At 48.7% G+C, this 25293-nt stretch overlaps 1 protein-coding gene across 4 annotated transcripts in view; it reads right to left on the bottom strand.

Annotated features, from left to right (window-relative positions):
- Positions 1–25293, bottom strand: part of CELSR1 (cadherin EGF LAG seven-pass G-type receptor 1) — a 195322-nt gene that overhangs the window by 133692 nt on the left and 36337 nt on the right. The gene's annotated exons all lie outside the window — the stretch shown is intronic.

Consider the following 25293-nt stretch of genomic DNA (forward strand, 5'->3'; position numbering starts at 1 on the left):
TCCTCTTTCTAAACCAAATGATACCCTCTGGCATGACAATGTGGCCCATGAATACCCACCAAAAGAACCCCATATGTCCTCTAGCCCCAGACCAGTCAATGAACCACCAGCCCAGGAAAGCTATGGGAAATATAGATGAGATGTTAGCAAACATACCAGCTCAGCCCAACTCAACGCAGCCCAGCCTAATTTAACACAGCACAGCCCAGCCTATCCCAAACCAACCCAATTCAAATCAACCCAATCCAAATCAATCCATCCCAATCCAACCCAACCCAATCCAACCCAACCTCAAAGGCCGCTGAACCCTGCTCAGAGCCCGGTGAAGTCTCCATATTCACAGCTGCTCAGAAACAGCTCACCACTGGCCGAGGGCCTGGGAAGGACGGGAGCTGGATAGCATCATTCCAGGCTCCAGTTCCAGAAATGCCATCGTCACCCAGTTGGCAGATGCCACCAGCTCCTCCTCATCCAGACACCCCATTCTTCAGGCGAAAACGTCCTCAGAGGTCAAAGCAGTCTCCTCCAGAGGGTTCACAAGGAACAGGAAATGGTGGCTGCCTCTGGGAGGAAGTGGGACCGTGGGCGGCTACGGGATAGGTGAGCGGGAAGCTAACTTCTGTTGTTACGTGGTACTTTTATAAATTATCTTTTCCCATGGCTATGTGTGCTAGAAGGAGCTCTGGTGGCGCGATGGTTAAATGTTCAGCTGCTAACCGAAAGGTCAGTGGTTCAAATTCACTAGCTGCTCTGTGGGAGAAAAGACTTGCTGATCTGCTCCCATAAAAATTAAAGCCTAGAAAGCTTTAAATTTTTTTTAGAAAGCCCTATGGGGCGTTCTACTCTGTCCTATAGGGTCACTATGAGTTGGAATCGACTCAGCAGCACACAACAAAAACACACGTGTTAGGCTGAATAGGGACCTAAAAAGATGTCTGCACCCTAACCCCTGGGACCTGTGTATATGTCACCTTACTTGGTGAAGGGGAATTAAAGTTGCTATTTGCAGACCAAGAGACAGATGGACAGCAGAGCCCAGAGACAGACCAACACGTACATGAAAACGTGATGCGTGACACAATTGGCAACTGGAAGAGGAACTTCTCCACAAATGGTCCCGAGACGACCAGTGATCTACACGAAGGGCAAGATGCAGTCGGAATCCCACCTCACACCAAACATTAAAAAACCAATTCCATGTGAATAAAGGGCTTAAATGTGAACCAAAAACCTTTTTTAGAAGAGATCATACAAAATTATTTTTATAATTTTGAGGTAGGTAATAATTTCTTAAACAAGACACATAAAGCACTGCCATAAAGAAAAAAAATGTATAATTTTGACTACATGAAAAATAAGAACTCGAGAGAGAAAATCACATATAATTGATGATGAGACAAGCCATGGACTGGAAGATATATATGACCCTAAAACAAATAAATAGCTGCTCAACATCATTAGTAACCTGAGAAATGCAAATTGAAACCACTATGAGGTATCATTTAACACCCACCAGGCTGGTAAACCCTGGCGGCGTAGTGGTTAAGTGCTTTGACTGCTAACCAAAATGTCGGCAATTCGAATCCACCAGGCACTTCTTGGAAACTTGATGGGGCAGTTCTACTCTGTCCAGTCGGAATCAACTTAACGGCAACGGGTTTTTTGTTTAGATTGGCAAAAATTAAGTCAAAGACCAACAAACAGTGGCAAGGATGAGTAACAAGAAGGAAGGTTTGTCCAGAGGCGGTGGGAATGTGAACTAGTTCTCTCATTCTTTCAAACAGCTGGTTTTACCTAATGGAGTGGACACTCCCAAGCTCGATGACCAGCAATTCCATGAAAGCTACATAACCCCAGGGAAAGCCTTGTCTGCTTGTGCCAGGAGACACACACAAGGACACCCCAAGCGGTGTAACAGATTAAGTGTGGTATATTCACGTGACAGAATACCACACAGCAATGAAGATGAATGAGCTACAACTCGGCACATGGATAGAGACACTGAGTGAACACAGAATGGCATCATTTGTATCAACTCCAGAGTGGTGTTTATATGATAGCGCTGTTTACATAATCTCCAGAAACAGACACGACTTAACAACACATATGTCCCTAATCTCTTATCTGAAACCCTGAGGATCAGAAGGGTTTAGAATTCAGACCTTTTTTTTTCGAAAAGTAAATGGTGCACCTGACCCAACCCATGGTGTTTTCCATCCCCTCATATGCATGGGAAAGCTGGACGATGTAAATGGAAAACAGAAGAAGAACTGACGCATTCAAACTGTGGTGTTGGCAAAGAATAGTGAAGATACCGTGGACCGCCAGAAGAGTGAACAAATCAGTCTGAGAAGAAATACAACCAGAACGCTCCTTAGAAGTGAGGACGGTGACTTCAGTTCGCTTACTTTGGATCCATCAGGAAAGACCAATCACTAGAAAAGGACGTGATGTCTAATAAAGGCGAGGGTCAGCGAAAACGAAGGAAACCTTTCATGATATGGATTGACACAACAGCCTCAACAACAGGCTCGTACATGCCAGTGATCACGACGATGGCGCAGGAACGGGCAACATTTTGTTCTGTCATACATAAAGTCTCCATGGATTGGAGGCAACTGGACGGCAACAACAACACAACAGCAGGTCCCACAATCAAATGCATAATCTTTCTGCAGCAACACGTGAATATTCACATTATTAGGATAAAAACTGTCAATTGTTTCATGCTGGTTTGGGTCCAGTTTTGCCGTCAAATGGATTTTTACAAAACTCGCTTTTGTTTTCAGAGCTTTTTGTATTTTGGAATAGCAGATAAGGGACCACGGACCATTATATTCTGTATGCCTCACAACATGTACCATCAACCAAAATGAAAAGTGAAGGAAAAATACCCCAAAATTCCCTTGGAAGAACAAGAGGGGTGTGACTTGGCACATGGAGGGCCTCGGGGTATGGAAAGTTCTATGGTACTAGCTAGGCACAGGCACACAGAGTGTCATGGATTAAATTACATCCCCCAGAAATGTATCAACTTGGTTAGGCCATGAGTCCCAGTACTGTGTGGTTGTCCTCCATTTTGTGATTGTAATTTTATGTTAAGAGGATTAGGGTGGGATTGTAACACCACCCTTACTCAGGTCACCTCCCTGATCCAAGGTAAAGGGAGTTTCCCTGGGGTGTGGCCTGTACCACCTTTTCTCTCTCAAGAGATAAAAAGGAAAGGGAAGCAAGCAGAGAGGGGGACCTCAGACCACCAAGAAAGCAGCACCAGGAGCAGAGCGCGTCCTTTGGACCCAGGGTCCCTGCGCTTGAGAAGCTCCTCGACCAGGGGAAGATTGAGGACAAGGACCTTCCTCCAGAGCCAACAGAGGGAGAAAGCCTCCCCTGGAGCTGATGCCCTGAATTTGGACTTTTTTTTTTTTTTTTTTTTAACCTACTAGACTGTGAGAAAAAAATTTTCTCTTCGTTAAAGCCATCCACTGGTGGTATTTCTGTTACGGCAGCACTAGATGAGTAAGACACAGAGGTTTGTTGTTATCCTTTATACCACACGGCACAACAGGCTAAGTGGTTGACTACCAGCTGAGAGGTTGGCAGTTGGAACCCACTCAGAGGCACCTCGGAAGCCAGGCCCGGTGATCTGTTCTGAAATGTCACAGCCTTGAAAACTCCATGGAGCAGTTCTACTCTGCCGCGTGGGGTTGCCACGAGTTGGAGCTGACTCAGCGGCAGCCAACAAGAACGCACCACACAGAAGTCTATCATGGTATTTCACGCACGTGAACTATTTCCAAACAACAAGAAAAATTCTTTAAATGAAACAGGTAGACTGATCAGTAGGAGAAAAGAGGCAGAGGGAAGGGTTCTGTCTCCCACAGTGACACCGTTCCCAGGACAGTAACTTGGGGAGGAGGTGAGGTCATCCACTGCTTGGGGATGAGGAAGTCGTTTTGGGATGTGATGGGTTCGAAGAGTGCAGACAAAGGCAGACATCTAGGTAAACAGATAGGCGGGGCGGAGGGACCAGGAGCCTAACCATGGGGATATCGGGAAAGAGGGGGCTTCAAGAAAGAGGGCGTGCTCACCTGTGTGATGTCCCTGAGACACCGAGTGAGGAGGGGACCAGACTGGGCACTGGGTTTTGGGTCACAAGGTGCTCGCCGTGACCAAGGACAATCCTGCTCTGCTGCCACCCACTTCCTCTCGGCAAGTTACTTAACCTCTGTGCCTCAGTTTCCTCATCAACGAAACAGGTGAGGATTCCCAGAGCTACATAAACCTTTGCTATTATTACTTTGTATCAGTGTCTGTGGGCTGCAGTAACAAGTACCACACGGTGGGTGCTTTCAAGGACAGGAATTTATTCTCTCACAGTTCCGAGGTCTGGGAGTCCAAATCTGGGTGAAGGCTGTGTGGATTCCCTTGAGGCACTGAGGGTGAAACTGCTCCACGCCTCTCTCCTCGTTCTGGGGGCTGCCAGCCACCCTTGTCCCCACGTCTGCTCTCCCCTCTTACAAGAGATTAGGATTACCCACCCTGCTCCAATGTGACCTCATTAACAGATAACAGTTGCAAGAAAAATGCTACTTCTCCCCAAACAAGGTCACGTTCACAGGTATGGGGATGGTAGTTAAGACTTCGACGTATCTTTTTGAGGGACACAATTTAATCCATTAAAAGAAGAACAAAAAACCAGTTGCTGTCCTGTTGATTCTGACTCCTGGCGACCCCACGTGTGTCAGAGTAGGGCTGCGATCCATAGGGTTTCAGTGGCTGATTTTTCAGAAGTAGACTGCCAGGCCTTTCTTCCAAGGTGCCTCTGGGTAGACTCAAATCTCCAACCTTTTGGTTAGTAGCTGAGCCCTTAACAATCTGCGCCACCCAGGAACCCCTTACTCAGTCTATAACACACCTATTACCTCTCCTGCTTCTTCAACAACACCGTAGGACAGTCAGAGCAGACTCCACTCCCCTGTGACAAGGGACGTGGGGCCCTAGAGGGCTCCAGTGACCACGAACGACGCACGACGCAGCCGTGGTCTTCCCAGCAGAGCACAGGTGGCCTGGCGACCTCCCCCTGTCAACTCGACCCTTTCACACTTTAAATGAACACTTCCTGGGGAGAAAATAATTACTACCTACAGAGACTTAGGAGCCCTGGTGGCGCAGCGGTTAAGAGCTCAACTGCTAACCAAAAGGTCGGTACTCCGAATCCACCAGCCTTTCCTTGGAAACCCTATGGGGCAGTTCTAGTCTGTCCTATAGGATCGCTATGACTCCACTGTAACGGGTTTGGGCAGAGGCTTAATGAGAAGAGGGAATTTCAAGTTTTAATGCTGATAATTTGTACCTCTTTAAGAGGAAATGTGTTAACAACAAAGCCAGCTCCAGTGGAAGGCAGTTTATATACATCCTTCTGCCTCCAGGGAAGCAAGCGCAACCCTCAATTACTCAGAACTCTGGGCCCCAAAGTGAGGTTGGAAAATTCCCGAGTCCCCCCAGCTCTCAGGCACCCCTACGTGGGAGACACAGAGGGCTTTGAGCCTAGAAATCCAGGGGATCGAGGCAAGAAAAAAAGGGGCTGCTGGGTGGAGGCTGGGCAGGTGTCTTGGTGGTGGTAATATCTGTCCACTCTGCCCTCCAGCCTACAGGGGACAGGGTGGTCCCCCAGGCCAGCCCAGCCCAGGCCAGCAGCTGCCACGGGGCCAGCAGCTGCCACGGGGCCAGCCTTCCTCCATATATGGGGCCCTGGCATCTGCAGGGGACTTGGAGGGATGTTACGGAATGAATTGTGTGTCCCCAAAATATGTGTAGGAATGCTAACCCCTGGAAACGCCGGTGGTATAGTGGTTAAGAGCTACGGCTGCTAACCAAAAGGTCAAATCCACCAGGTGCTCCCTGGAAACTCTATGGGGCAGTTCTACTCTACCTATAGGGTCCCTACACTCAAGGGCCAAGGGTTTGGTTGTTTTTATGCCTATAGATGTCATCCCATTTGGAAATAGTTTTCTTTGTTATGTTAATGAGGGAAATAGTTTTCTTTGTTATGTTAATAAGGCCATTCAGTGGATGGTGTGTCCTACAACAAATCACTTTTGAGGTTAAAAAAAGAGCAACATAGAGACAAGTGAGCACAAACGGGGAAGACAGCTGCCCCGTAGAGATGGTCAAGGCCCTGAGGAACACAGGGCTACAGAAGCTGAGACAAGGACCATCCCCCAGAGCCATCAGAGAGCACCTTCCCCTAGAGCCAGCACCCTGATCAGACTTCTAACGTCCAGGACTGTGAGAATAAAATTGTGTTCGCTCAAACCACGCACCTGTGGTATTTCTGTTACAGCAGTACTAGGAGACACAGACAAGGGACCTCCACTCGCTGCCAGCCCCCAAGTGTCTCCTGGCTCAGGAGCCCTGGGGCCTCCAGTCCCTTCTAGAATAATTCCACGGAGATCTCTTTTAAGATGCAAATGCCACTGAGAGGCTCTGTTAAGGCACTGACTCCAAGGTGGGGTTAGAGCCAAAAGTCTGAGGGGCCCCGCAGCCCAGGGGGCAGCGCCCCACATGCTGCGAAGGTCCTTCCCTCCTCCCCTCACGGCAGCACCATTGGGCAGACACAGGGGTTCTGTCCACAATGTCCTGTGGCTGTCGGGGACACGGCAGTGAGTGGTCCCAGTGACCACACTTGCCTGCCCAGAGAGGCCAGTCCCCACCATCAGTGGGGGACAACCCTCCACCCCCTACCCTCTCCCCCGCCAGCAAGGAGGCCGTCTTTGCTTCTTCTGAGGCTCCTCCAACCCCCCACCCATATTTAGTGAATAGTTGACGGATCATTCTCTGTGGGGAAAGGATCAAATATCGGCTCAGACGTCTATTAATTTGCAGCTGACATCACCACTGCTGAGAAGAGAAAAGCAGAATTTTTTTTTTTCTGGTTAAATATTTGCTAAGAAAATTCCAGTTCTACCTTTCAAGAGCCTCGTTTAGCAATGTGCTGGGAGGAGAAGACACAGTCGCTTTGGGCTATTAACTAGAGACTCCGGGGGAAGGACCGATAGCGGGAAATTGCACAGCCCTTCCAGGGGAGAAAGATTCTCTAGCAAACGGAGAACGTGTGCAATCCAGCTTCCTTTCTTTTCTGGTCTTTACTACGTCTTACATGTTTTCGTCTAGTTGAGTGTTTTAATTTGCTTCTTTCGGGCCTCCTTTCCCCTACATCCAGATGGTTAAATCCGCCTCCAGGGTTCAAAGAGTGAAGCAACAACGTTCTCCTCACACTGTTCTACTGAAGGCCAGCCCTCCCTTCTCACTTGGGCTCTGCGGTTTCCATTCCACGGCCTTTGTTCGCGGCCACCCCTCCTGTCTCCCCTGAAGCTAATGAGCTGCAGGGCTATTCTGAAGCAGTGAGCAAGAAGATCCGAGCAGAGACTCAAAACCCAATTTGGACAGGAGGAGGCCGCCGGCGTGCTGGCAGGCAGCACCCAGCTCAGCTCAGCTCATTTATCGAGGGAGTCGCCAGAGCAGGGAACACCTCAAGTGAAGCTGAAAATCCAATCTGGCTGGCTGACACCTCTCCTCTCCCCCTTGCAGGGTAGGCCCCATGTCTCCAAATTTCGGAGGTAAGGACACTGTGTCTCTGACACCGAGGCTGCAACAAGGTGCCAGTCATGGTTCCATCACACTGGCACCTCTTGCAAGCGCTGGGCTCCGTGGAATTTTCTGGAATACACGTCTGTGGGCATCTAGGCCTGTGCTGCACCCTGGACAGTCTGGGGAAACCAGGGCTTCAAGCCAGTTTGAACTGGTTCTGTCATGGCCAATGGAGCGAAAAAGGAACAGACCCAAATTCTTATGATTTGGGTGACCTGGCATGGTAACCAGAGCAGGAAAGGATCAAGGTTGAAGTCCTGGAATAGGAGACTTAGAAAAGGTGTAGTGAGCCCTTCCAGGAGCCTGATGCATGAGATTGGATTACTGGCAGGACTGTAGAGAGCAACACATATTCACAGCAGTGCGGACTTTGAGTGGGGCACTGCTGTTTCCAGCTCTGCTCAAAATCCAATGGGCAAGAGATTTGGTTGCTATGCAACCCATAAGCTGCCCTTGTTTTCTAAGAGGGAGATTGAGGTTCTGGCAGGGCTTTGACCTGTCATTTTTCCCATTTCAGTTCACCTAAATTTTAAAACTTTGGGTCTGTTCCAGTGAGACTTCCTCACCCACAACTGAACTGGGAAAAACCTGTTTGAAGCCCTAGAGGAAAAAGGCTTGGGCTGGAGCAGGCAGCACCACCCTTCCGCAGTGACCTCGGGAAGAAATATAACTGTGTTCTGCTATTGTGGACTGTGGTTTGAGTCTCTTTTTTCTAATTAAAACAATGACACATCTCATGGCCACGCTAGTCTGCAGTAAATATACTGTAGTATTTCAGGTACTTTTTAAGTTGCACATCACAATGTGGTCCATATGGAACCCCCACTGAGATAAGACCGGGGCCCACAGTCCCCCACCCCTATCTATTGGTCAGCGCCTGGTCCCTGAGGGTGGGTCTGTCTGACCTCTGGCCCCGACCTCTGTGTGCCTCTTGTCTCACAGGAGGGGCGGCCATCACCCAAACATTTGCTGAGCACCTAAGGTGCACATGTGACCAGGCCTCCACTCCTTGTACGTCCTCCACTTAATGCCCACATCCACATATTCACATGTATACACATACACACATACACCATACATATACACACATGCACACAACTCTCACAATACACACTCACACATATGCACACATATAAGTGCTCACACACGCATGCATATATACACATACTCTCAGATACACATGTACACTCACATACATACACAATACACTCACACATGTAAAAACACATAGATACACACATATACTCACATACATACACACACATACACTTGCACACATAAAAACATACATACACTCACATACACACATACAAACACACACCCGCATACATAAAAACGCAAACATATACACACACCCATACACTCACACACTACTCACAAACACACACGCAGGCACACATACATGCAAACACACACTGACACACACACAGTCCCTCACACACTGCCCGCAGTCCCCAAGGAGAGCGCCAGCTCCGAGCTCCGTGGGTGAAGTCTTTCACACACTTCTGCACAGATGGAGATTAGTCTGCTATCAAATATCCTGTTATTAAGTGATTAAGACATGTCTTAAAAGTAACAAATTGGATTTTGCTCTTAGAGTCCCCCAAGGGTCCTGAAAAGGATATACGCGTTCTCTCAGTAATTGCCACAGCCGAGTATATTAACAATGCATTTATAATTAAAAATTATTTCATATAAGAAGGCTTTTTACAGATTCTAATCTGCAACATGAGCTCAAAGAAACTCTAATTAAAATTGTCGTCACTCATGAATTCGACAAGGATTTGAAGCCTTGTGTGCCAGGTCCAACTCCAGGGATGCCAAGAGGACAAACACAGCCAAGCCCTCCAGCATCCTCAGCCTGGTGGGGGTGACAGATGGGGCCACAATGACAGTGAGGTAAGTACCACGGGGGTGGGGCAGGGGTGGGGCCCAGGGTGTGGGGGAGGGGCATGTAGTGTTAATGGGAGGAGTGGGGGAGGGGCATGCAGCGTTATGGGAGGTGTGGGGGAGGGGAGTGCGGTGTTATGGGAGGGGCATGTAGTGTTAATGGGAGGAGTGGGGGAGGGGCATGCAGTGTTAGGGGAGGTGTGGGGGAGGGGCGTGCAGTGTTATCAGAGGTGTGTGGGAGGGGCGTGCAGTGTTATAGGAGGAGTGGGCAGGGGCGTGCTCTGCTAATGGGAGGAGTGCAGTGTGCTGATGGAGACCTGGGAGGTATATACCGTGCTGATGGAGACCTGTGGTGGGGTGTCCCTGAGCGGCATCCTGCAGCAGAAGGAGGCACCCCAGGTGGGAAGGCGTCATGGATGAAGGCAGTCTTGCACTCAGCACCTACCCCATCCCCTCCCTGAACCTGGTGACCACAGGGAACCTGTCAGACGATACTCAGAACCCCAAGTATGACACACACCCATATCCTCACCACTCAGCCACCTCTCGGGGCTGGAGGCAAGGGATGGTCAAGAGGATGGGGTCTGGGAGGCTGAAGCCCCAGGTGTGTCTGCACGGACATGGCTGCCAGGTCCACAAGGAGCCTAGACTTCCCACTCCCGAGCCCCTGGTGACAACGGGTACAGCAGGGAGGAAATGTGGAGGTGTCAAGGGTACACAGGTGAGCCCATGAAGCCAGGAAGCTGGTGTGTGCATGCATGTGTGCACATGTACACATGTGTGCGTGAATGTGCATGTGAGTTTGAGCATGTATGTATGCGTGTACATGTGTACGTGTGTATGTGCATGTATGTGCACAAGTACACAAGTTCATTGTGTGTACGTGTGTGCATTCGGATCTGTGAGTGAAAGGGGGGTTATGCTATGCATGCATGTGTGTGCATGTGTGTTCATGTGTATGTGTGTGTATATGTGTGCACGTGCAGGAAACACACAACAATCCTGTGTCCCCGCCCTGAGCTTGCACCTCTGACGGGAAGGTACCCGTGAAGAGAGACAGGCCTACAGGCCTTGGAGAACCAGGGGCACCTACATGGACTCACTGAGGGGTACGAGGAACAAACAGCACCCTGGCCCCATGGTGAAAGCTCCCAGAAGGGCCTTCTTGGCTGAAAGGCAGTGAATCATCCCTTGGCACCCAGCATCCCTCTTTCAGCCATGGAGGCAGGAAGGGGATCAGCCAGCTTGGATCCAGCACCGCAGTGGCACCCACGCCCACAGCAGGGTCAGGCTGCCCTCCTGCTGGTGACACAGATGATGTGAAACTCAATCAATTGCCAGCCAGTCAACTCTTCCGAAGCCAAGACTGATTCTCAGCCTGTAACCAGCCTTGTTGAGGCCTGACTGCTCCTCTGCTGGGAATTGTTAACCAACAAGCTGTCCTCAATTCTAGTCATCACACTGAAAATGGCGGCCAGTAAGGAACCACAGGGTTATCCCTTCCTGACCCCATGGAGTGGCTTTCTGGCAAGGGGCATGTTTAACTATCAACCCAAGCCCAGTTCTCCCAGGTGCCCGTTTTGGGTACAGACAAGAGTGGGTTTGTCACCACTGCCACCACAGAAGGCTCACAGACGGCAGGAGGCAGGGGCCCGGTGCCCCAGGACAGGCCTCTGCACAGGTGCGGGTGGCCGTCCCACCCCTTGTATACGAAGGGACAGTATTGCTCAGAATCCGAGGGGCTTCAGTGGCCCCAGTCCCCCCTAGATCCGAGATGCTGCTGCAGGCCAGTAAAAGCTGCTCCAGGAGCAGGACCCGGGACCCTCCGTGAGCCCCTGAGAGCCGCCTTCCCCCGTCAGGAAACACCACTTCCCCCAGGCTCTGTGGCCTTGAGGTTCCAAGGACGTGAGTTCACAGGGCCAGAAACACAGACCCCAAAGCAGCGCTGCCGCCGTGCCTGGCTGTGTGTGAGCACAGGCCCCTCCCACGCCTCTGCCCCTTCGCCCCTTGTTTTTGTGGCTGTTAGCTGCCATCGAGTCGGCCCTGAATCCTGGTGACCCCGAGCACAGTGGAAGGAAATGCTGCCCAGTCCTGCGCCATCCCCATGAGCCCTTGTTTCTGTTGTGATCCGTAGGGTTTTCACTGGCTGATTTCTGGACGTAGGTCACCAGGGCCTTCTTCCTAGTCCATCTCAGTCTGAAGCGCCACTGAAACCTGTTCACCGTCCTATCAACACACAAGCATCCACTTACAGACAAGCGGTAGCCGTACACGAGGAGCATTGGCCGGGAATCGAACCCAGGTCTCCCGCATGGAAGGAGAGGATTCTAACACTGACCACCACTGCCTCGCCTCTAAGGGGGTAGTATCTGCCCTTCCCACCTCCCAGGGCTGCAGAGGCAAAGAAGTTAGACACCACGTGGCATCCACAGGCATCCCCACCTGGAGCAGAACCCGAGGGGCCTGGCCTCTGCCAGCCAGAGAGACCCTTGGACTCGAGGGGCCCATGCCCTAATTACATCTGACGAGACAGGAGCCGAGAGGGGTCTTTCCAGGGTCACCAGGAGAGGTCCTAGCAGAGACGGAGGAGAACCTGGGTCCCTAAGACTCCCTGTCACGCCTTTGGCCCCTCCAAACGTGTCCTGTTCTCAGCCAAAACGGTTTACGTAACAATTCAGTACCAGCTCCAGTTGCCATGGAGTCTATTCCAACTCATGGTGACCGTGTGTGTCAGGGTAGAACTGTGCTCCACGAGGTTTTCAATGGCTGATTTTTTGGAAGCAGATCTCTAGGGCTTTCTTCCAAGTGCCTCTGCAGGGACTTGAACCTCCAGTCTTTTGGTTAGCAGCTGAGTGCGTTCACTGTACCACCCAAGGACATGTTACAATCAGGGGCAGATAAAAGGTCACTACCCTTTGTACTCTAGGGCCATGTCATTTTCCTAAAAAAAAAAATCATGTTTTAAACATGACCTGGGTTGGAAAGACACTTAGCAGGGTTAACACCGTGTGGCTTCCCTGCAGCCACGTCCCCGAGACAGGGTGAGGCTGGGGGTGGCTTTAAAATCAACAGAAAAGCCACAAGGCCAAGCTCCTGCAGCCCCCGCACTGGCCCCTCAGCACAGGAGAGCTTTGCTCTCACTGTTGCCACCTCAACAGCCCCACAGACCGCCGAGCGCCCGTGCTGGCCCGACACGGCTGCGATACCTCATCGCAAATCCGTCAAGCAACCCCACCAGGCAGGTTTCACTTTCCTTGTTCTGCACACGAGGTCCCTGAGGTCAGGAGGTCAAATGGCTTACCCAAGGTCACCTGGTTGGTTGATGACACACCCAAATGCAGCCAGGGCTCCAGGTCCTGGACCTCACATACCACATCCCACTTCCCCAAAGGTGGGTGTCAGCACAGTAGAGTCCAAAGACACCCACCCACCCATCACCACGGGCTGGGGCTCGGCTGAAACCCCACTGGACACAGTACTCCGCTCGGCATGATGGACAGGTGGACGTTCAGGCCAGGTCATTCTCTGTGTGGGGCCAGCCAGCCTGTGCACTGTGAGATGCTGAGCAGTGTTCCTGGCCTCTACCCACCAAATGCCGGTAGCACTCCCAACCTGAAAACCAGGACAACCAAAGGGTCTCCAGACATTGCCCAATGTCCCTTGGGGGGAAGAATTGCCCCCCAGTGGAGAACCACTGTTCTAAAGGAACCAAGCCCGAAAGTAATTTTTTTTTTTAAGTTTTTCTTGCCACATAACCAAAAGGAAAAACAAAGTTTCTCTATTCATATTACAGAAAGCCTGTGACAGCCGGAACCTGCATAAGGCTGAAACCTGTCGGAGAAGGAAAACTCAAATATTTTCCACTAATAGTGATAAAAAATTGGTAAGACTGCATCCTGTCAAAGGCGAAAAAGCTATGAGACCAGAAAAAGAAGGCAGTCCTGCTGAGTTCGGCTCTCACAGGTTTCAGTGCACTTTTGCAGGCAAGAAAGGTCTGTTTGAGGTCACTGTCTGTCCACTACACCAGCCCCTTGCCTGTGCCCAGGAAGGCCAAGTCAAAACACACCCAGAGACCAGCTGTCACGACAACAGAGGGGACTACTGGGAGGTGGGAGAGAAGAGCAGGGAGTGGTTGGCAAGCTTCAAGCCAGGATGCCCAAAGCCAACTGCTCTCCAGCTTCAGGCAGACCCATCCCAGCTCCAGCTGCCCCTCCCAGGCAATGCGCCATCTTGCCCAGCGCTGCCAGGAGACAGACCTCAGGCTTACAGCGAGCCTGCTCTCAAGTTTCCTTTGTTTGAAACAGAAGTTCCACTTCTCACTATAAAAGCATGTCGGCCATCAATGGGCTTAGTTATTTCTACGAACAAGTCTGAAAATACAATGTTCAGCACACAGTAGGAAATAACCAGGCGCACAAGGAGACAAGCCAACCTAAGACAACCTGAACAAACAACATGGAACGCCTGTGCTTTTCACTTGGAAACACAGTCCAGCCATCACTCCCAAGACAGAGTCTTCCTGACCCAGCTCTACCCATGGACAAAACTACCTGTTTATTTCTCTTTTCTGTATCTTGTGCCCGTGGGTTTTCAAAACCAGTAGCTGCGTGTTGTTGCCTACTCGGACGGATTTTCTTCCAGGTTAGAAACAGGCTCTTGGTGACATCCATCACCCACCTGTCAGAGTGTTGTACTGTGGTAGCTGGTGTGTTGCTGTGATACTAGAAGCTATGCAGGGCCACCCATGGCGGACACATTTCAGTGGAGCTTTCAGACTAAGACAAGATAGGAAGGAAGGCCTAGTGACCTACTTCTTAAAATCACCCAGTGAAAACCTTATATGTCACAACGGATCATTGGTTGCTTTGAACACGTCATCAGGTGGGATCAATCACTAGAGGAGGACATCATGTTTGGTGAAGCAGAGGGCCAACGAGGGTGAGGCAAACCTTCAGTGAGACGGACTCAGACAGGCCGGTAACCATGAGGACAGTGCAGCACTGCACAGTGTTTCATTCTGTCGTATGTAAGGTCACTGTCTTGGTCATCTAGTGCTGCTATAACAGAAATACCACAACTGGGTGCTTTTAACAAAAAGAAATTTACTTTCTGGCAGTTTAGGAGGCTAGATGTCCATATTCAGGGTGTCAGCTCCAGGGGAAGGCTTTCTCTGTCTGTCAGCTCTGGGGGAAGGTCCTTGTCATCAGTCATCCCCTGGCCAAGGAGCTTCTCAGCACAGGGAACCTGGGTCCAAAGGACATGCTTTTCTCAGGGCTCTTGTTTCTTGGTGGTATGAGGTCCCACATCTCTTTGCTTGCTTCTCTTTTTTATATCTCAAAAGAGATTGGCTCAAGACACAATCCAATCTTGTAGATTGAGTCCTGCCTCATTAACATAACTGTCGCTAATCCCATCTCATTAACATCATAGAGGCAGGATTTACAACACATAGGAAAATCACATCAGATGACAAAATGGTGGACAATCACAAAATACTGGGAATCATGGCCTAGCCAAGTTGGCAGATAGTTTGGGGGGAAACAATTCAATCCATGACAGTTGCCATGAATGAAATACGACTCTATGACAGCTATCTATCTCCATCTGGGTTGCTGTTGGTGTTGCGTACCATTGAGTCAATTTTAGACTCATGGCGGCTGTTTTGTGACAGAGTAGAGCTGCCCCATAGGGTTTCCTAGGCTGTAATCTTTATGAGAGCAGATCACTAGGTCTTTCTCCCACGGAGCTGCTAGGTGGGTTCAAACCTCCAACCTTTTGGTCAGCAGCAGAGTGCTTAACCGTTGCACCAGCAGGGCTCCTTTCTATCCTGGTAACAGGATGGAAAATTAAAAGGTAGAAAAAATGAACATGAAAAACATTTAAAATCTCTCTAGAGGAAAAAAAGTGCATCAGAGATAGACTAAACAGATGCATCTCCTTGGCCAGCGTGGGCCTGCTGCGCACCCTGCCCACAGCAAGGCCCTCGCCAGCCCCTGGGTGTGCTTCTGTCTCACCCAGAATGGGAGGGGCTGGTGGCTCCTCTAGTTAGAAAGCTCACGGCCCCCCACTCACTCAGGGACAAAGCGACACAAAGCGACACACAGAACAGAGAGGTTATTTGTGACATCTGATTCCTCCCGGTGCTGAAGTGCCCGTGAGAAGCTCAAAAGACAACTGGCTCCAGACCCTTACCTGTGGGTGCAGGACCCGCTGGCAGGGGGGCAGCCCTCCGGAGGCCTGGGACATTCCCCCAACCCAGTAGAGGGGGCTGCCACTCCTTTCCGCTCCCACTCCAGGGCCCACTGACAAGGCCACACTGGAAACTCACACCTCAGCCCTTCTTCCTGAATTAAGTCTGGGGGACTTGCCCATTCCTGGACAGCGTCTGGTTACGCATTCGGTTGAGGCGGCGGTCACAGCAGCCATCTTGGTCTCAGCACTGCCTCTGAAGGGTGGGAACATACTCAAGGCAGCGTGAGGGTGGGGGTGCAGAAACCAGACCCCACTCAAGGGCTCCATGCTGCTGGGGATTCCTTGTCACTTTTGCTAAGATGAGATCTTGGGAGCACTATTATAAAAGTCGAGAAAAACTTCCATATAAACCCAAAACAAACCTGTTGCCATACAGTCAATTCCAACTGATAACGACCCTATAGGACAGAGTAGAACTGCCCCAAAGGGTTTCCAAGGGGTGGCTGGCAAATTCCAACTGCAGATCTTTTGGTGGGCAGCCGAATGTTTAACCGCTGAGCCACCAGGGCTCCTATGGAGATACACACAGAGTGTGTATAAGATACGCCAGAGTACAGCTTGATGGGGGTGCGGTGGCAAGGGAACGATTAGTTACAAATAATGGGGGCAGAATGGCATTTTAGCCCAACAGCCAAGTCATAAAGATCACACTATGCAGAAAGAGGCCAGGGGTACCATGCCACACTTGTTGCCATGGTAACTCCAGTGGCAGAGAAAGCTGAAGGCATCCATGGCGCACACCTCTGCTGTCTGCTGGCTGCAGCACATCTCTCTGGCAGACCATAAGACAGCTACCCTAACTCTCATTCTTCAGATGTCAACACCTTTAACCCCTGGCTGTCGTAAAAGCGAGAAGCCATAGAGCCCCTCATGGTGATTGTGTTTTCTTGGTCTAACACCATGCAATGGATTGATTACTTTTGTGTGTGGCCTTTCTATCCATGGCCTTGTAACTCCCACCCAGGTGATTGTGCGATGGGGTAACCGTGGCCTACCAAGGGGACTGGTCAGTTTTGCCTTCAAAGAGAGCCAATTCCAGAGCAGACAAGAGGAGCCCACCACCACCAAGGAAGGAGAGACCAGCAGGAGAGACCCACAGGAGACAGCACAGTAGGCTTCCTGGCCCACAGAGAGAGAAAGCTGAGTGCCTTGGGGCAGAAACTGAGGGCCGGGGAGAGGCGTGCCTGTAAGCACAGCTGGGAACAGGCTGTCCTGATGGAAGAGCTGAGTGTTCCTGAGCCTGAATTCTGTTACTTCCCTAATAAACCCCATAATTTATTAGGATGAGTGTAGTCTGTGAGTTCTGTGTGGTTATTGCAATGAATCCAGCAGAGAAGCAGAGAGTGCTGTGGGAGGGACTGCTGGTGTCAGAATTTGTAAAGATGGCGGACAGAGGAGGCATGTCTGACCCGCCTCATGGGAATCAGCCTTGGGCTGCTGATCTTGATTCTCCTTCCTCTCGTGAAGTTAGAGGACATCAGACACTGCCCCCACGCCATTTTCACACACTGCCTAGCAAATCTCTTCTGTGTAAGAAAAAGAAAAGATCCTACTCAGCTGGAAAAAGTACCTGGGCCTGGCCACTATTTCACTGACCAACAGGATACCTGTATGAGTAACTTAGCCAACATACTGCATTCACTCCCCAAGAACCGGCCTGCTGGAAGCCCCCATGACCAGACAGGTTGTATAACTCTGCACCTCAGACCACATTTTTCATGGAAACAATGTAACCAGTGAGGGTTACATCCACCAGGCACTTTCGTTGTTGTTGTTGGGAAAGATTGGGGTAACAGTGCACTGAAAACTTACGTATCCCTGGCTCAACCAGGAGAATGGGCACATGCCAAGGGCCAGGCATTGACGAGTATCCCTGACCAGCATCTGCGCTCAATCTGACATTGACAGGGAACTGCCAAAAGTTCCAACTGGATTCAGAAGAGGGCATGGAATGAGGGATATCATTGCTTATGTCAGATAGATCTTGGCTGAAAGCAGAGACTAGCAGAAAATGTTTACACGTGTTTTATAGACTATGTGAAGGCATTCAGCTGTGTGGATCAGGGCAATTTATGGTTAACGTACAAAGAATTTTTTTTTTTTTTTACAAAGAATGGGAATTCCAGAACACTTAGTTCTGCTCATGCAGAACATGTACGTGAATCAACACACAGTCATTTGAACAGAACAAGGGGGTACTGACAGGTTCAAAATTGGAAAAGGAGTGCAGCAGGGTTGTGTCCTTTCACCTTACTTATTCAATCTGAATGCTGAGAGAATCCAAGAAGCTGGACTATATGAACAAGAACATGGCATCAGGACTGGAGAAAGGCTCATTAACAACCTGCGATAAGCAAATGGTACAACCTTGCTTGCCGACTTGAAGCACTTACTGATGAAGACCAAAGACTACAGCCTTCAGTAGGTATTACATCTGAATGTGAAGAAAACAAAAATTCTCACAACTGGACCAATAAACAACATCATGATAAATGAAGAAGAAATCGAAGTTGTCTGTTTCATTCTACTTGGATCAACAATCAACATCTATGGAAGCAGCAGTCAAGAAATCAAACGACGTATTGCATTGGGCAAATCTGAGGCCAAAAATTTCTTTAAAGTTTTAAAAAGCAAAGATGTCACTTTGATGACTAAGGTGTATCTGACCTAAGCCATGGTCTTTTCAATCACCTCATATACATGAGAAACCTGGACAATAAAAAAGGAAGACAGAAAAAGAATTGATGCATTCAACCCACGATGTTGGTGAAAAATATCGAATATACCATGGACTGCTAGAAGAACAAACAAATCAGTCTTAGAAGAAATACAACCAGAATGCTCCTTAGAAGCCAGGATGGCAAGACTTCAGCTCACTTATTTTAGAATGTCATCAGGAAAAACCAATCGCTAGAAAAGGACATCATGGTTGGTAATATAGAGGGTCAAAAAAAAAAAAAAAAAAAGAGAGAAACCCTCAATGAGATGGATTGACATAACTGCCAAAACAATGGACTCTAACATACCAATGATCACGAAGATGGCACAGGACAGGGAAATGTTTTGTTCTGTTATATGTTAGGTTGCCATTATCAGATCTGGCTTGATGGCAACTAACAAAACGACTAGTAATACCGGTCAATTTCCAATAGATGACGGTGACCCCAGATCGCTAGTAACTCTTGCACCTGCCAGACCCAACATAAATCTCTCTAGAGGAAGATTATAGGAACTTAAACCCCAAAACCCAAACCTGTTGCCATTGAGTGGATTCCCACTCATAGCGGCCCTACAGGACAGAGTAGAACTGTCCTATAGGGTTTCCAAGGAGGGGCTGGGGGATTCAAAACAAATCCTAGACCTCATGTCATTTCTACAAACAAGTCTGAAATACAATGTCCAGAACACAGTAAAAAATAACCAGGCGCACAGAAGAGAAGACAACCTGAACGAAAACTAACGGATACTCTGAGACGACAGAAAACAAACTCGGAGTTATAAAACACAGACTTCAGGACTGCTATGGTCACCGACTCATAGTGACACTATGTACCACAGAACGAAACCCTGCCCGGTCCTGCGCCATCCTCAATATTGTTGTTGTGCTTGAGCCCACTGTTGCAGCTACTGTGTCGATCCATATCGTTGAGGACCTTCCTTTTTTTTCACTGACCCTCTACTGTACCAAGCATGATGTCCTTTTCCAGGGACTGATCCCTCCTGATAACATGTCCAAAGTATATGAGAAGTAGTCTCGCCATCTTTGTGCTTCTTCCAAAACAGATTTGTTGATTGTTTTGGCAGTCCGTTGTTGTCGTTAGGTGCCATAGAGTTGGTTCTGACTCATAGCGACCCTATATACCACGGAATGAAACACTGCCAGTTCCTGCACCAAGCTCACAACTGTTTTTATGCTTGAGCCCACTGTTGCATCCACTGTGTCAATTCATCTTGTTGAGGGTCTTTTCTGCTGACCCTGTATTTCACCAAGCATGATGTCCTTCTCCAGGGACTGAGCCCACCTGACAACATGTTCAAAGTATGTAAGACCCAGTCTCGCCAACCTTGCTTTTAAGGAGCATTCTGGTTATACTTCTTCCAAGACAGATTTGTTCGTTCTTTTGGCAGTCCGTGGTATATTTAATATTCTTCGCCAACATCACAATTCAAAGGTATCAGTTCTTCTTCGGTCTTCCTTATTCATTGCCCAGCTTTCCCATGCATAGGATGCAATTGAAAATATCATGGTTTGGGTCAGGCGCACCTTAGTTTTCAAGGTGACATCTTTGCTTGTCAACACTTTAAAGAGGTCCTTTGCAGCAGACTTGCCCAATGCAATGTGTTATTTGATTTCTTGACTGCTGCTTCCATTGATTGTGGGTCCAAGTAAAATGAAATCCTTGACAACCTCAATCTTTTCTCCATTTATCATGATGTTGCTTATTGGTCCAGTTGTGAGGATTTTTGTTTTCTTTATGTTGAGGTGTAATCCATACTGAAGGCTATGATCTTTTACCCTCATCAGTAAGTGCTTCAAGTCCTCTTCACTTTCAGCAAGCAAGGTTGTGTCATCTGTATAACGCAGGTTGTTAATGAGTCTTCCTCCAATACTGATGCCCCGTTCTTCTTCATGTAGTCCAGCTTTTCAGATTATTTGCTCATCATACAGACTGAATAGGTATGGTGAAAGAAGACAACCCTGACACACACCCTTCCTGACTTTAAACCACACAGTACCCCCTTGTTACGTCCGAACAACTGCCTCTTGATCTATGTATAGGTTCCTTATGAGCACAATTAAGTGTTCTGGAATTCCCATTTATCCCAATGTTATCCATGATTTGTTAAGATCCACACAGTCGAATGCCTTAGCCTAGTCAATAAAACACAGGTAATTATTTAAACATCCTTCTGGTATTCTCTGCTTTCAGCCAGGATCCGTCTGACATCAGCAATGATATCCCTGGTTCCACGTCCTCTTCTGAACCTGTCCTGAATTTCTGGCAGTTCCCTGTCTATGTACTGCTGCAGCTGCTTTTGAATGATCTTCAGCAAAATTTTGCTTGCACGTGATATTGTTTGATAATTTCTGCATTCAGTGGGATCACCTTTCTTAGGAATAGGCATAAATATGGATCTCTTCCAATCGGCTGGCCAGGTAGCTGTCTTCCAAATTTCTTGGCATAGATGAGTGAGCACTTCCAGCGCTGCATCCGTTTGTTGAAACATCTCAATTGATATTCCACCAATTTCTGGAGGTTGTTTTTTCACCAATGCCTTCAGAGCAGCTTGGACTTCTTCCTTCAGTACCATCGGTTCCTGATCATATGCTACATCTTGAAATGGTTGAACACTGACCAATTCTTTTTGGAATAATAACTCTGTATATTCCTCCCATCTTCTTTGATGCTTCCTGCATTGTTTAATATTTTCCCCATCCAAACCAAACCCAGTGCCATCAAGTCGATTCTGACTCATAGCGACCCTATAGGACAGAGTAGAACTGCCCCATAGAGTTTCCAAAGAGCGCTTGATGGATTTGAACTGCCGACCTTTTGGTTAGCAGCCGTAGCACTTAACCACTACGCCACCAGGGTTTCCATTTTCCCCACAGAATCCTTCATATTGCAACTTGAGGCTTGAATTTTTTCTTTCATTTCTTTCAGCTTGAGAAATACCAAGTATGTTCTTCCCTTTTGTTTTTCTATCTCCAGCTCTTTGCACATGTCATTACAATACTTTTCTTTGTCTTCTCAAGCTGCCCTTTGAGATCTTCTGTTCAGCTCTTTTACTTCAGCAATTCTTCCGTTTGCTCAAGCTGTTCGACATTCAAGAGCAAGTTTCAGAGTCTCTTCTGACATCCATTTTGGTCTTTTCATTCTTTCATGTCATTTTAATGACCTCTTCACATATGATGTCCTTGATGTCATTCCACAACTCATCTGGTCTTCGGACATTAGTGTTCAAAGCATCAAATCTTTCTTGAGATGGTCTCTAAATTCAGGTGGTACACACTGACGGTTGTACTTTGGCTCTCATTGACTTGTTCTAATTTTCTTCAGTTTCAACTTGAACTTGCACACGAGCAATTGATGGTCTGTTCCACAGTCGGCCCCTGGCCTTGTTCTGATAGATGATATTGAGCTTTTCCACCGTCTCCTTCCACAGATGTAGTTGATTTGATTCTTGTGTATTCAATCTGGTGAGGTCCACATATATAGTTGCCTTTTATGTTGGTGAAAAAAGGTATTTGCAATGAAGAAGTCGTTGGTCTAGCAAAATTCTATCATGCGATCTCTATCACGAAAGCCATATTTTCCAACTACTGATCCTTCTTTGTTTCCAACTTTCACATTCCAATCGCCAGTGGCTATGGAGGCATCCTGATTGCGTGTTCGATCAATTTCAGGCTGTAGAAGCTGGTAAAAATCTTCAATTTCTTCATCTTTGGACTTAGTGGCAGTCCATGGTATATTCAATATTCAATATTATTGGCCAACACCACAATTCAAAGGTGTCAACTCTTTGGTCCTCCTTATTCATCGTCCAGCTTTAGCAGACATAGGCATTAAGTTCACGCAGAAGAGAAAATCCACGCAAATAGCTCTAGTAACGTTATGAAAAAACAATGGGAGGAAATAGGCCCCGCTGGTTTTCAGAGCAAGCAATCACACAACAGTAATTAAAATCGTGGGGTGATGAGAGCAAAGGGACAGGTACACGGGAGCCTTTTTATATGGCTGCGGGAATGCAGCTTGTGATAAAGGTGGCATTTCAAGTGGAGAGAGGTGGACTCTTCAAATGACAGGTATCGAGACCACTGGGAAAACAAAACCTGCACCTCATACCATTACCCAAAAATAACTCAGATAAATTGCTGTACGCCACGGGAAGATAAGACTGCAAAAACATTGAAGAAAAACACGGGGAACTTTACAAACCTTGGATCCAGCATGCCTTCTGCTAGACCCCAAACCAGAAACCATGGAGGAAAACGGCAAGAGGATGGGAGTGGCAAACCACAGAAGAAATGCAAATGGCCAACAAACATTTGAGAAGAAGCTCTGCCCCAAAGCCACCAGGGAAAGGTGAAAATTAAACCCATCAGATTGGCAAAGATTGTAGACAATGATAACATCAAGCTTGGAGCAGACACCAGCCAAAGGCCTGTGTGCTGGTGACACGCATGTCAATTAATGGAGCCTTTTTAGAAGACAGCTGGGAAAATGGGTCGAAAGCTCAACATCACTCATCCTTCGCCCCAGAAAATCCACTTCTATGTGCCTATTTTCCAGAAACCTGTACATTTGTACACGAATATCTTTATCCCAGGGACAGTCACTCAAAAACCAGTTGTGGCAACTCCACGCGTGTCAGGAGGAGGACTGGGCTCCATAGCGTTTTCAGTGCCTGAGTTTTTTGGGAGTAGATTGCCAGGCCTTTCTTCTGAGGCACCTCTGGGTGGACCCCAACCTCCAGCCTTTCAGCTGGCAGCCAAGCACACTAACCATAAGCACCATCCAGGGACAAGGACAAAACCCCAAATCCAACCCTGTTGCTGTCGAGTCGATTCTGCCTCATAGCAACCCTGTAGGACAGACTAAAACTGCCCCATAGAGTTTCCAAGGAGTACCTGGTGGATTTGAACTGCTGACCTTTTGGTTAACAGCCGTAGCATTAATCACTACACCACCAGCATTTTCAGAGACAAGGACGGTCATCACTTTGTTACAATAACAAGAAATGGGAAACAACCTCGACCTCTATCAATGGCATTAACAGGGGATATTTTGCAGATGTTTCTAACCCTGTATCAAGTTGGTGTCCCCAAGCTGCCGGGTATCAACAGCCTTGCCAACTGCTGGCCGGGGCAGGTCCCTTTTGGATGCTCCTGATCTCTAGGGCTTGAATCCCCTTCGCTGTGTACAAACCTTCTCCTCCAAAGCCACAGCCCGCCTCTCCCTCTCCACTGGACTGCGCCAGGCCCCAAGAGTGGCTGCCACCCCAGAGGGCCCCCCTCTACTGCCAGAATCCTGCAGGCATCCCCCTCCCCACTCCTGGCTCAGCAGCTGACTGCTCCCACCTGTCTCCTCCACCTCTGGATTATTTCTGCATGTCCCGTCTCCAGTCCCTCCCGGCTCAGATTCCTCCCGGCCCCTCGCCCACTGCCCAGTGTCCAACAGGGAAGCTTGCTCAGAGTCCCCTCAGAGTAAAGGTCCCTTAAAAAGACTCAGCTGCTGGGCGAGTCAACCCTGACTCATGGCAACCGCATGTGGAGAACTTTGCTCCATAGGGTTTTTCAGGAGCTAAATTTATCCCAAGGACAGTCACTCAAAAAACTAGTCGTGGAGTCGACCCCAACTCATGGCAATCCCATGTGTGTCAGAACAGATCTGTGCTCCACAGGGTTTTCCAAGGCTGATTTTTCAGTAAACCACCAGCCCTTTCTTCCGAGGCACCTCGGGATGGGCTCAAACCTCCAAGCTTTTGGTTGGCAGCTGAGCATGTTCACTGTTTGCATCCCCCAGGGACTCCGGCAGACGCTGCCTTCGGCGTTCCCTGCCTGGTGGAGAGAACCTTTCCTAAGTAGCCACTGCCACCCCTCCCCCAGGCTCAGAGATCACATTCACCGTGGGGGTGGTAACCATGGGAACGAGCAGCCCTGCACAGGCAGGAATGACGGCTGCGCGGCGCTTGTTCAGATGGACGGGGTGGGCTGAATGGACGCTGAGCACAAAGGCCACTGGCAAAAGGACTTCGGGGCCCCAGGAGCTTCCAAAGGGGGCGTAAATGACACCGATAACTTATCACAAAAGAACAGAGGCCAGCCCAGCCCACACCTGCACTTGGGATCCTTGTGAGGGCTTACAAAGACTCTGCAGGGCTCTTGTTGGAAGAGCTCCCCAGGATGTCGTTTTTTTTCTCAGAGCTCACTCTGCAACCATTATCCTATCTCACAAGTGTGTCCGAACATGGTCTGGGAAGCCGGGTCCTGTCTACCATTCATAACCACGCCAAGGTCCTTGTGCATAAACCAGAGGCCTGAAGGGCTCCTCAGAGCTGGAACTCAGGTTGTTTACATGCCCCCCCACCCAGTAGTCCCCAGGTGGTGCAAATGGCTAATGTGTCTGGCTGCTAACCAAGGTTGGAGGTTTGGGCCCAAGGAGAGGTGCCTCAGAAGAAAGGCCTGGTGATCTATTTCTGAAAACTCAGCCATTGAAAACCCTATGGAACACAGTTCTACTCTGACACACCTGGGGTCAGAGCTGATTCCACAGCTTTGGTTACTTAAAATCAGAGTTTCAAAGACTCCCCAAAAAACAGAACAAAAATGCTATTTTTAAGTAAACCATCTTCTGGTATGTGGACATCTGGGAGAAGGAACAGCCAGGCGTATCTTCCCATGAACTCAGACAGTAACTCCCTGAAAAGAATTTCCATATATTTTTAATCCCATCTGGACCAGTCAGGAGCTTCCTTGGCAAGGAGAACATGAAGGCA

Source organism: Elephas maximus, chromosome 4 (assembly GCF_024166365.1).
Source record: "Elephas maximus indicus isolate mEleMax1 chromosome 4, mEleMax1 primary haplotype, whole genome shotgun sequence".
NCBI lineage: Eukaryota > Metazoa > Chordata > Mammalia > Proboscidea > Elephantidae > Elephas > Elephas maximus.